Source organism: Sparus aurata, chromosome 20 (genome assembly GCF_900880675.1).
Source record: "Sparus aurata chromosome 20, fSpaAur1.1, whole genome shotgun sequence".
Lineage (NCBI taxonomy): Eukaryota > Metazoa > Chordata > Actinopteri > Spariformes > Sparidae > Sparus > Sparus aurata.
The window spans coordinates 3,223,867-3,237,361 of record NC_044206.1 but is presented as its reverse complement, the minus strand read 5'-3'; the positions used below and the strand labels follow the sequence as shown (position 1 = coordinate 3,237,361).

Here is a 13,495-nt window from a genome sequence, read left to right as displayed (position 1 = left end):
CACCTGATCCAGTCTGCATGTTTTTCAGTCGACAGTCGGTTCACAATTTAGCAGTCAGGGTGCGATGAAATCAGGCAGCAACACAGTTTGGGGACATTCAAGTTTTTAGCGAGAGAAGAACTGATTCTGTTTCAACTCATCATTATGCAGTCAGTAACTGGGCTTCTGGCTGGATCGCGCCCTACTTTTTGGAAATCTTGTGGTTTTGACAATTTAGCCGTTAAACCCATGAGAAACACAGCAGGCCTCAGTGCAACTTTGTATTCTGGTCTTTTAGGCTCCTTTGGGTGAAGACGTTGGGATTTCTTCTATGATAGTTTCCTGTCCGTGTGTCCATGAGCCTTATTAGTACAAAGTGACAGGAACTAAGGCACCATGTGGTTCTCAAAGGCTGACAGGGAAACCTTATGTTGTAGACACATCATAATCGAATTATGTCTCCTAAAATACATTTATGTCACCAATTTGGCTTTGTTGTATTGATACATTTCTGAGTAAATGTAATGCCTGGTTGCCTGGATCACATTCACTGGCTATTTTTTTTTTTTTTTTTTTTTCCAGTCTGTAAAGTCTGACCAGGGTTCTTTTCCATGTGCTGCAAGGTTTAGGAAATACAGCTCCTGGTCATGGTTAGGGAAAGAAGATGCCCAAATAATAAAAATATTAATAATCCTTTAGTGGAAGAAACATTGCATTTGCATTTACTGTTCCAAATGAATGTGCTGGAGACTGTATCTACAAATGAGCGGCATCAGCTGGCTGCAGACACCGAAACACTTGAAACAAATTGAATAAAAATAAATCTGAATATCTTGAAGAGTGCACTGGCTGAACTGTCCATGACAAGTAATGGGTTACTCATAAAAAGGAGAGTAACCCTGTTTCAATTTAAAAAGCTGGATGTTATGGTTGAGGTTATATCCTAGGACCGAAATGCAGACAACGGAGACAGGAAGTAGAATATTGAAGATTTAATTAACAAATGGTGCTGGAGGGTGATGTGGACAAGACGACAGGGGTTGGGGGTTGCAGGCAAGCAGGCAGGCAGGCAGGCAGGCAGGCAGGCAGGCAGGGAAGGAGGGTTGAATAGAGCTGGCCTGGAGGGACTCAGGTGAACAAAAGTAGAGCGGAACAGTACTGGAGATCTCATATAGAACGAACGATTTAGCGCCGAAGTGGTGGAGAGACCAGGTAGATATAGGCAGTGGATGACCAGTTGATCCTTCTCAGATGTACCACTCTGTTGCTGGTGCAGCTGCTGCCACGCCCACAGACACACGCACACACACACACACACACACACACAGAAGGAGCAGGTGAGGGAGAGAGGAGGAGGAAGGCAGAACACAGAAAATTCCAATCAATCCACTACTGTTAACTGAATGTCAGGAGTTGCATCAGTACAAACAGCTGCTGGAGTAAATACTCCAGGTAGGCACCACTAAACCACTGAGGAAGAGGAGGGCACAGTGAGATGATGCAGTTAAAGGAGAACCTGTGAAACCTTGTAGAAAACATGATAGAACATTTTTTTTTAAAAGATAGCATTCATTTAAATGGATATATATTTTGTTAGGTGTGCCCTCTTTTAGGTGGCTAAAATACGTCTTGCTTTCACTCCTGTTTAGCAGCACAATGCTCTGCATTGGTCTCACGACACCAGTTGTCCGACAGTACTGCGCCATGGCCAACTCAAAACGCAACCAATGGGGGTTGCCGGATGACGGATGGCGGAGCAAAACCGGACCGGAGTGCAGCAGACACATGTCTGGTGGAATCTTGGGGTTAGTCCCTCATACAACCCCACATCAAAAGACCTCAGCTATCATTTTAAGGCCATGTTGCTCAGTCCTGATTGGGCCTGCTAAAGATTTTTGAAACTAGATAGCTCTGAACTTGGAATATTTGTCTAAATACTTGTAGTAAGTAAGCCTCAGTCAGCCAGTCTTTGTAAAACCAGTTGCAAACATGTGTGTTGTGTGTGTTCCTGCACACTCTCTGAACTACACATCCAGCTTTCTTGTGTCTATAGTGGACAATAAATGTTGTGTCAAATCTCAATTCATTCATAAGATACACTCCAAACCTGCAGAGGGCGACCACATGCAAAAGCAGTTGGTGGAACCCAAATTCTTGCCAAGTGCTGCCAGTGGGACAATATTCACCTGCGCACCCACAGGAAAAGCAAGGCATTAAATGTTTGGAAGTAGCTCAGTTAGCCCTTTCACCTGCTCCTGATCAACCAGAAGATGCAACTGGTAGGAAAAAACAACTTTTAATGTGGATGATGTGTTGAAGTCATGCTTCTCCATGACTGTTTGTTGACTTAGTAAGTAATAGTTTAAGTTGAATACATTTGATTAAGCTAATTTAGGCTTATGTATTTTGTTAAGACTTTGTGAACCTAATGGTTAGGCATGTATATTGGTACTTTAATCATTGATTTGAAATCCTAGGTTTATTTAAATTACTTTAGATCAAGTAATAGTAACATTTTATGTAAAAACTTTGAGGGAAAATGTTTATTGGAATTTATTTTGAGACTAATGCATGTCTTTTCTGTCTATCTTGAAGGCTATCAACCTATTCCATTTCATCATTCTGTTCATGTCCACTGAAACCATCAAACCCAAAACCATCTTCAAGAAAATAAAAATCAAAGAATGAGAAGAATTGAGTTGTCCTTTGCATCCTTAAACAGTTGATCAAGCAGTTTTTCAAGTTTGGGCAGAGTTGTGGTCAAAACACACAACTTGACAGTAAGGCTTTATCTCAGTTACACATAAACACACTTACCTGCCACGTGGCACTGAAAACAATAAGGCGTATCAAAGCATGTCCTCAAATGTAACCGCTCAATTCCATTCTTCATTCACAAAAAAATATGCTAAACATTAGAAGTATGTTTTTTAATGAGGTAGCACGGCACAGAGAAGAAATCATTGAAGTTGTTTACTGTGTTCCCATTTTTAATTAAATGAGCAAGGCGCAGTGTAGGGTGGAGAATGTGCTCTATTCAGTGGAACGGATACCTTGGCCATGATGAATGAGCTGTCATCTCCAATTGTTGCTGAACCTCTGTCTCCTTGACATCCGGCGATTCCCACTGCAGCTAGTCTAGTGCTACAGCTCCACATGGTGGGGAGGTCAGAGGGCACGCTGGTATGCTAATGTGGTATGCTTCAAGTGTATGGTAAGCTGCGGCATATAGAAACTGCTTATTCTGTAATCAGTGCTGTCAAACACGGAGTGAACAAAGCAAGAGAAGCACTCTACCTTTGAATCAATATCAAACAGCTCTGATACTCAGCTGCTTCTACAAGAATGAGTCAAGGAGAGATGCTGCTGCACAGGTCACTCAGAAAGCAGGCTAACAGCTTGGAGAGTGTGGACATTTCTGGAACATAGTGCACTGAAGAGAGCCACTGAGGAGCAAAGTTTTCAGAGCTGTGACAGGTGACGTTACTGTGACACTGGCCACTTTCTCTGCAGGGAGCGATCCGTCTCCTGCCACAATGGACATCAAACAGTGTGTCGCTTGAATCTCACAGTGAAAAATGACAACTGAATCTTAGATCTGACAAACCTTTGACGAGTAACAGCCTGAAAATCTACGATAACTGCTCCCACATCTTAACATCACACTTTAGCATAGACGATGTGGTTTTCAGTGGAAACACATATTTCTTTTTTTTTGTACTTTATTTTTATAGAGAGAACATAAACAACATACCACATACAAAAAGACATAGAACAGTTGGTCACCTACACATTCATTACACATTCAGATATAATAAGACTGCAAGTCAGTTCATAATGGCCCGGTGAGCGTCTCTTGTGGTCACAAACACAATCCATTTTTCCCAGTAATGCAGATACTTATCCATCCTAAGACTCAGCGAAAAGGTCATCCTTTCCATATTTTGAATATTAGTCACAATATCAATCCAGTCCGTCTCTGTTGGAGGTGTGGTCTGCAACCACTTTCTGGTTACAGCTTTCTTGCTGGCTGCTAGTAATATTTTTTAAAGATATTTGTCTCGCACCAGTAAATGGGATGCAATATTGCCCAAATAGATTGTAGAAAAAGAGCAGTGTATTTCGACACCAAAAATGTTTTGTATTACTCTTATAATCTCTTGCCAATATGATTGGATAGCTGGGCAACTCCAGAATATATGAAAATGGTCTGCTAGCTGTTCTCCACAGTTCCTCCAACATAGACCCCTGACTGTCTCCCCTGTCTGCACACTTTTCAACTTAGGGGTTATGAAATATCTAACCAGATTCTGCCATCAAAAGTCTCTCCAAAGACCAGAGCTAGTGGAAGTTGACTGCACAGAACATATATTCAGCCACTCTTCTTCTGTAATGACAGTTCCAGATTCCTTCTCCCATTTCAATCTAACCTTATCTGTTGAGTATTTCTTATTAGATCGAATACAGGAGTACAGTTTTGAGACAAGTTTCTTATTGCCCTTATTTCTGTACATGTCAATAAATATGTCAATTAAGTTGGTCTCACATTCCTCCGTTGGTTTTATCTCCCCGTGAAAATAAGATCTGATTTGAAGATACCTAAAGAAGTCCAATTTTTCTAACCCATATGTTTCGGAAATATTCTGAAAACTATCAAATTCTCCCTTCGATGAAATTGAGCAGTAAGAAGTGATTCCCCTGCTATACCAGTATTTGAACCTCCTGTCAATCCTTGCAGGCTTGAATTCGGGGTCAAAAGCAACGCATCTCAGCAGTTTAGACTGTCTTACAAGTAGTGGTGATTTACATTCCTCAAACCAAATTCGAAGGCAAACTTTAGACCACTGATTCAAGTCACTAAAATGCTGCTCATACAGTATTTTCCTGCCCAGTATAGATTGTAACGGTATATCCAATTGTGAAGTTTCCAGGTCCTTCCATTTTGCCGTGTAATTTGGGTTGCAGCAGCATGCCAGTGGTCTTAACTGCGCTGCCTTATAGTAGTCTGCTAAGCATGGTAGTGATCTACCCCCTTTCTCTTTAGGCAGTTGCAGTGTTTTGAATTGAGTCCTTGGTCTTCTACCCGCCCATATGAATCTTGAGATCCACTTGTCCCATTCATTAAATTGTATTGGTGTAATCATTACTGGCAGGGACTGGAAAAGATATGAGTCGGGGAAGTAGGTTCATTTTTATTGTTTCTATCCTGTTGTGCATGTCCAAGGGCAGTTGAGACCATCTGTCAATATCTGACTTGATGTTTTTACTTATGGGACTGTAGTTGCATTCAAATATTTTGGATAAATCTTTAGGTATACAAACCCCCAGATACTTAATTTTCTTTTAGGTCCATTTAAAATCAAATTCATTTAACATGTCTTTTTGGGGGGTGTAGTTATAGCTTAAAATTTGGGTTTTTTGCACATTTAATTTATATCCAGAATAGGTTCCAAAATCTTTTAGTGTAGACATCAGCCTGGGGATGCTAACCTCTGGGGCTGTTACAAGCAGTAACACGTCGTCCGCATATAAGCAAATCTTTTGCTCAAGACCTCTGACCATTATTCCTTTTATTACAGGGTCATCCCTAATTAACTGTGCTAATGGTTCAATAAATAGGGAGAAAAGAGCCGGGCTAAGAGGGCAGCCCTGGCGGCAGCCCTGGCGGCAGCGCGGCAGCCCTGGCGGCAGCCTCGCTCCAGCTCAATGGGCTGTGAGTGATATCCGTAAATTTTTATTCTGGCATCTGGGGCAAGGTATAGGGCTTAAAAACATCTAATAGAATCCTCTTTAAATCCAAATCTTCTCAGCGTCAGGTATAGATACTCCCAGCGGACTGAGTCAAATGCCTTTTCAGCGTCTAGACTGAGTACTACAGCTCTGTTATTCTCCTTAGTCACATGATCAAGTACATGCAGCACCCGTCTAATATTGTCTTGTGTTTGTCTATCACGCACAAAGCCTGTTTGGTCTGGGTCCACTAGCTCTGGTATTATGTGTTCTAGTCTTCTAGTAAGTATTGATGCATACAGCTTATAATCAATATTCAGTACAGAAATTGGTCTATATGCACTGCACTCTTTTTTATTCTTCCCCTCCTTATGAATAACTGAGATCACTGCTTCTCTCCATGTTCTTGTTGGATCGCCTTCTTTAAGTGTATGATTAAAACACTCCAAAAGTATAGGTACTATTTGCCCCTTAAAGGCCTTATACCATTCGGCCGGGAAGCCATCCGTTCCTGGTGCTTTATTGGCCTTCAACTTAGAAATTGCCTTTTCTATTTCCTCCTTTGTGATATCTGCCGTTAGGGCTTTTTTTTGTACCTCGCCTATGGAGGGTAAATCTTGTGATTCCAGAAATGTATTTATTTCCTGAGGGCTAGTTGTATTTGGTTCCTTATATAGTTCTCTATAGTAGTTTTCAAAAGTATGTTGTATGTCCTCTAATTTGTGGCACACTTTTTTAGTTCTAGGGTCTCTAATCTCGAATATGGAGCTCTCTGCCTGTTGCTTCCTTAGCCTCCACGCCAGGAGTTTTAGGGCCCTAGGGCCATTCTCATAATATCTCTGCTTAACAAACTTAGCTTTTTTCTCTAATTCCTCCTCATAGATTCCATTTAATTCCTTTTTGATGGTGTTAATTTTATTTAGGATATTAGGATCCTTCCCTTCAACATGTTCCCTCTCTAGCACTTTAAGATTTTCTTGTAGGACAGATAGCTTTTTATCTCTTTCCTTCCTCTTATGTGATGTGTAGGCAATAAGCTTTCCTCTGATCACTGATTTAGCCACATCCCACAAAACACTTGGCGATACTTCCCCATTATTGTTGTTATACATGTAGTCCTTAAATTCCTTTTGTACATAGTTCTTACATGCTCTATCGTTTAAGATGCTTGTGTTAAGTCGCCAGAACGTGTTTTTCTTTTTATTGTCTAGGTGCAGGGTTAGGTAGACAGGCGAATGGTCGGAGACATCTCGAATCCCTATACTGCATTCCCTGATCCTGTGCCTGTCTGAGTTATATGTAAAGAAATAATCAATTCTTGAGTGCACTCTGTGACTTGCTGAGTAAAATGTGTACTGTCTATCTGTTGGGTGGAGCTCCCTCCATACATCAATCATCCCAAGCTCTGCCAACATATTCTTTGTTACTCTAGCATTGGGAGCAGGTCTCTTTAATGTGTTAGAGGAGTCTAGCTTACATTGTAGCTGGATATTCCAGTCTCCTCCACATATTAAAACCCCAGTGGCTTCAGAGGCAATCAAATCAGAAATTTCTCTAATACAGGAATTATCCTGGCCAGGTGGTATGTACACATTAACTAATGTAACTTCTTTCTGTTCAAGGAATCCCTTAACAAGTACATACCGGCCTTCTTTGTCACAGAATTCAGAAACCACTTGAAAATTCACTCTATTAGGGATCAGTACCGCTACCCTTCTTTTTCTCCCCTTCTTATAACATGAGTAAAATGTATTTCTGAAGCCATATTTTTTTAACTTTTCATGTTCAATTCGGTTGAGATGGGTCTCCTGCCAGAATATCACATGCAGTTTTTCCCTTTTCATCTTTGCAATTACCTTGCCCCTCTTGATCGGATTGTGTAAGCCATTTACATTAAGGGTAACTACCCTATATTCCTGACATTGCATTTAATCCCACAGTTAACACAGACAGGTAAATGACATGCTATTGGTGACCAAACTTTAACTGTTTTTGAACTATAAAACGAACTTGAAACCTTGCAAAATAAAACAAGCCAGTAAGTTAAAAAACTCAAGTAGACCTCCATTTTGAAGTAGTCAACACTTCTTAAAGTGGGGGGAGTAGTCTAGTGAGCCACCAGAGCCCCCCTTCAGTGCAATCTGTGATATCCCTGATCCAAGGATGTATCCGTGCACTAAGATCACCAAGATTCAATCTCTCTCCCACAATGGTCAGTCAACTATATTCATTCTATGGGCTAAGGGCGGTCCCACACAGTAATGAATCAAAAGTTTAACCCGGCATGAAGTCAAGAGCTGGCAATAATGTATTAAGTGAAAATGAGAAATGAAGAAAAAAGTAAAACAAATGGGGCTCAGTCTTAATGGGGAGGGAGAAGTCAGCCAAAAGGAGACAAAAGATGGCATATAAGTTTTGCTCCCTCCCCAGACCCAGTGTCAGTAACGTTTTTAACTAGACTGTAGTTCTCTTTCGAGTCTCTGCAATTACAGCACAAGATCGATAAACAGTCTGTTACCTCCCGGTTCCGTTATCACTGGGGCCGTCACTGCCGCTGAAAACCTCGCAGCCTTTCCTTAATCCTCTCTTGATGGGACTGGGTGCTAACTGTCTTCACTGGACGCTGCCAGGTGTTTTTCCGTATTTTCTCCTGGAGCCTGGCTTCAGCAGTGCTCACATACTCAAGCGAGAAGCCTCTCTTCTTCAAATCCTCCGCCGCCTCCGCTGCGCTCCCGTACGTGACTGTTCCGCTGTCAAGGAAAACTCGTAGCTTGGCTGGTGGTGGTGTCTGAAACCGTATTCCCTTGTCCCGCAGGAGTCTCCTAATCTGCACATACGCCTTTCTTTTTGCCAACGTTTCTGCAGGGTAGTCATGGTCGAAGTAAATCCTCTTGTCGCCATACTAGATCTCCTTCTTCTTCCATGCGGAATGCAATACCAGTTCCTTGGTTTTAAACTCCTGGAAATGCACAACCACCGACCTGGGTTGCGCCTCTTTTGGGGGTTTAGGGCCAAGCGCTCTGTGACACCGTTGTATACCAAGTTCAACTTCAGCGAGGGGCTGCAGCTCTTTTTTGATAATATCGGCAATAAGTTGCTGGATGTTGTTTTCCTCAGCCCCCTCTGAGATGCCATAAATGCGTATGTTATTACACCTCGAACGTGCTTCCAGATCTGTTAGCTTCATCCTTAAACCATCCTGAGCTTGCAGTGACTGACACAGCGCCTCTTTGAAGTCCACGGTCCACTCCTCGATGTCGGCTATGCGGCCTTCTGCTTCGCTCACTCTTTCGGTTGTAGCTTTAAGGTCAGTAGCTACTTCACCTAGCTTGAGTTGAATTTCCTCCCTTATGTCGGCTAGCTCCCTTTTCAGATCTTCTCTGATGCTGACTCGAAAATTACCCAGCTCAGACCTCACCTCCGAGACCATAGTCATTATGTCTGCGCGGATGGTGGCAATGCTAGTTTCCATATCCACTGCTGCTAGCTCAGTTTGCTTAACACGTCCGCCATTAACCTCTCCGTATTCCTCGGCAATGGCCGCTTCTGTCCCCGTTTTGTCATCCTTCTCCGCTTTCCCAGATTGTTTACCCTTGCCCTTCTTGTGTTTTTCCCCCTTCATCATTAGTCAGAGTAAAGTTTAGAGAGTATTTGTAGTTAAATTGGGGAATAAACTCCGACCGACCGGGAGGGATTATTTATGCGGCCATCAGCTTCAGTCGCTCCACCGGAAGTCGAAACACATATTTCTTAATCATTTTTTAAACAACACATTCTTGACTTCAGACAGAAGCAGCTTTCTTATTTCTAACTAGCAACTCTTGACAACTGAAAAACTGAAAAGTATTCTAAGCAGGTTTGGTCAAATTAGCTGGGTAATCAGCATTAACCCTGAGTTAGTAGAAGACTTTGTCTCCTCCTAAGCCTCCACTGGATGGCTACATATATACCATGCCAACACACTGTTGCTAATGCTACATGACCTTCACATAAAGTTGGTTTCTTCCAACCATCCCAACTCAACACTGAGTGTCTCCCCTGTTGGCCTCACTGGTTCCATTTATATATAATTCCTGATTGAGACGTCATCCCTGAGCATTTTTGTCTGCTACTATGTTTAATTCTGTCTTTGTACCCTGACTGACGACATCCGTCTGTGACTGGCTCATCGATGCTCATTTCAAAGGGCCGCTGTAGATTTCCCAGTGTTTTGTTTTCAGATTTTATTAGTTTTTTTCTTTGTTTAATTGATTCATTTTCATCAAATATATCACCATAAAACACAAGTTTTGTGTCTGTTACGGTACAAGTGCTGGAAGCAGCCAGAAAGGACAAAAGATGAGGGCAGCAAAAGATGAGGGCAGCAAAAAGAGGTTTGCTAAATTTCACTCCTGTCCTCTTCAGAAGGATTCTGAATATCAGCATGATAAGTTTTACTGTACAAAATTATAATTGCATTTTTAATTAACCTCTTAATCCTTAAGTTCAATTCAACGGATTCCTGTTCAGTGAATGAACCTTAAGCATTTTACACTCACTGACAAATATAACATGTATATAAAAAATACTGAGGTTGTGGTCTTTGGCAAGCAGGTCAGTGAGCAGTCTGATCTTTGTTCATTTTTCAGTGATTGGGGTAAGGATTAGAAGTAATGAACCCAAAACTTCTCTTCTCTCTCACTCCAATCCTTTTCTGAAAATTTGGCAACCCTGCTGATGATATGCTACTCTTGGCCTTATAAGGCCTCGGTAACACTATGCTAACTGAGCTTGTCAGCTGGGAATGCTAATCTTTGCAGTTTACATTAATCAAAAACAATCGCTGTTGGGAGGAGGGGTTCAGAGAACAGCCCAAAATAAAATCAGTGACGTCTCAAAAAAGGCAGCATTCACACTCTAAAGCAGCTACAATCGATACTTTTAAATATCAAATGACAATCTGTGAACAATGTGAAGGTTGATCATAGTGGTACAGATATCTATCACCAATCTGAAAATGCTTTAAGCAGCCTTAAACTGAGTTTCAGCCTGTTGTTTCACAACCTGTTGTGTTCATACTGAATTCAAATGATAAAAGGTAACCTGAAGATTGAAAGAAGAAATAATGTCAACCGTTCAAAAAAGATTTGCGTCCTACCTCTTTCAGAGCAGTACAGTCACAGTGTGGCATGTTCTCAATGAACGTGCGTGTGTTCACATGTGCCAAAGGGTTCGACATTTCCCCTTTTTCTGCACAATATATATGGCAGTATCATGTATATGGCAGTATCATGTTGAGTTATATCAGTTTATTTAAAACACCTGCTTGATTTGACTCATGACAAACACATTTACTAGTGCAAGTCAAGTAGTGTCTGCAGAATACCTGCTGGAGCTCTGACATAATTTTTGCTGTGCGACCTCTGTGTGGTGAGGAGCAGCACGACCAAGTCTCTTCCTGCTGTTCAATTTATCAGACTGGCTGCTGACTGATTGAGGTCTCAGTCTTAAGAGATGCGTGTGCAGCTATCTGTCCTTTGATATTTATCATCTCTACAGATCTGTGTTATGAAGAGCAGACAGTGCTGGTAAACAGACCTTTCTTGATCGGGCAGAGCATCAGCTATTACCATGTCATTACACTCATACGGGTGTGTGAGTGTCAGCAAATTTGTTGGAATAACTGTGTTCAACAACAGGAGGCCGTTTCACTGAAGTGATCTTAGAGCTCACACTGTGTGAATGTAAAACATGAACAAGTACAGCTGTGTGTGTTATCTGTGAAGATCACATGTCACACTACAAAACACTGGTTCATTCAACCATGACTGTAAAAGATGAAGGGTACTGTGTGGGTAGTGCAATAACAACAACACACATTACAAAAACATACAATTAGGGTTGAGCCTTAATAGCAGAGGTTTATCAGCTTAAAACATTGTACTGTCTTGTGGTCGTCTGAGTGCTGTCTTCCCTCTACAGCAAGCAGACTTATGTAATAATTAAAGTTGCAACGATTTTCCAATTCCCTGATTGACAGAATATTATAAAGCTACAGCATTTGGATAATCAGTTGAGTATCTTTAGATTTTAGACCAAAAAAAGAGAAAACTTTTAAAGACATTGCCTTTGACTGTTGGAATTATAACAGCCATTTTTCAGCCCGGTCTCAAACAGCAGCCTGATCAGTGGTCACCTGACGCCAGGTGCCCCTCTAGCATCACTTCTTCGTAAAAGAGCAGGAGGGTTACTCAGCAGGTGGAGTGCACTTCACATCATCTGTGACCAAGCGTCAATGGTGATGTTGGGAATCGTTATTGATTATTGATTATTAATTAATATGTTATTAATTAATTTAAAATTATTATAGTTGATTAATGAAACCTAGGTAACTATGAGTCATTAATGAACACGGGGCACCACCCTGAAATCAGGGATCAATAATCAAATGATTTACCTTTTAGTCTCATAGCCTTAAAAAATTAATCAAATTGTCAATATTATGAAAATATCACTAATTAGATAAGAGGGAAGGCGTGAATCCAAGCACTGACCATCTCAACCAGCAGTTATTACAATATGGGATTGTGCAAAATAATACGACGTACTGTGGTCACACACGGCGGCAAGACTGTACAGGCTGGATTAGCCTGAATGAGCTCCTAGCGAGCGTAGCAAACACAGTTAGCACACAGTACAGGTAACCATGAATGGTCCTTTCACAACAAAATAAAAAGCACAACAAAGAAAACCACGCTATATACTATCTGTTTCTGCCCAAACAAAGGCCTCTTACTTGGTTGCCGCTTGTTGCGGTAGCGTGGGTGCCTGTCTGACTCGAAGCTCCGACTCGTTCGGGAGCGCGAGAGCAGGGTCAAGCTTTAGCATCCTAAAAGCTGACGGCAGGCTGTTCACAGCGTTACGTCGACTCGGTGGAAGGGATGAAATTCGGGGATCTAGTCTCCTTCTGAAGATAATCTCTTCCTTCTGCAGGCGGTGAGGAAATGGCTGGGTCGTACAGCGTTCCTCTCGGGATCCAAAACAATTATGATGAACGTCCGAACAAAAATGAAAGTGAAACAAAAACAGTCTCTGTCTCGTCCAGCGAGGAGGGAGCTGAAATTAGCTCAAGCAAAAATGAAAAACGCTTCTCGAAGTTGTACCCACCCAGTTGCATGAAACCGAAGTCTCTTCACAACGAGCTCCCGGGAATACGAAGAGCAGGAGTGCTCCGTGACCTTTTAACGTGGGAGGGACGTTATTGTGATCCTGGCGGAGCTTCCAGGCTCACAGCCAATAGGGACCAGGTGACGTCTTGGGGGCAGGTTAACCTGGTCACGTTTTTCACATCTGGTCGGCCTTTTTCCCTGTTCTTTGTTTGGTAGTTCCTCGTGTGAGGCCCTAGTAGTTAGGCTTCTGGCTTCAACTACAGGCCTCTCCTGGTCTCTTTGTTTGAGACATGTGCATGAGGGCACGAGGCCCAACAGTGATTTGTTTTAAGTCATAATGAAAAAGCACATTAATGACATGATGTTACATGAGTTTATGTTACCAAGGTTATGAGACCGAGCGTAGTTGTTTAATTTTAATTCTTTATTGTAAATGTCTGCTTTTTTTCCAAACCATAACCAAGCCACAACCGTTAATGACGACATGGCGACAATATTAACAGTTCAAAAGTCATAATATGTTATAATAAGCGAACTGTTTGTTACCAAGTTTTATTTTTAAAGTCTAACCGGACGTATAGTATGTGTAATTGCTAACTTCACATACAGCTGATCAGAGGGGTAGGTGGGCACCACAG

At 41.7% G+C, this 13,495-nt stretch overlaps 1 long non-coding RNA gene across 1 annotated transcript; it reads right to left on the bottom strand.

The window, feature by feature from the left end:
• Positions 1-956: 956 nt before the first annotated feature.
• LOC115570581 (uncharacterized) lies at positions 957-3,224 on the bottom strand. Its single transcript, XR_003981778.1, has 2 exons — positions 3,033-3,224; positions 957-1,258 (listed from the first exon to the last, which is right to left on the bottom strand). It is a non-coding gene; the product is annotated as an uncharacterized LOC115570581 (long non-coding RNA).
• Positions 3,225-13,495: the final 10,271 nt, after the last annotated feature.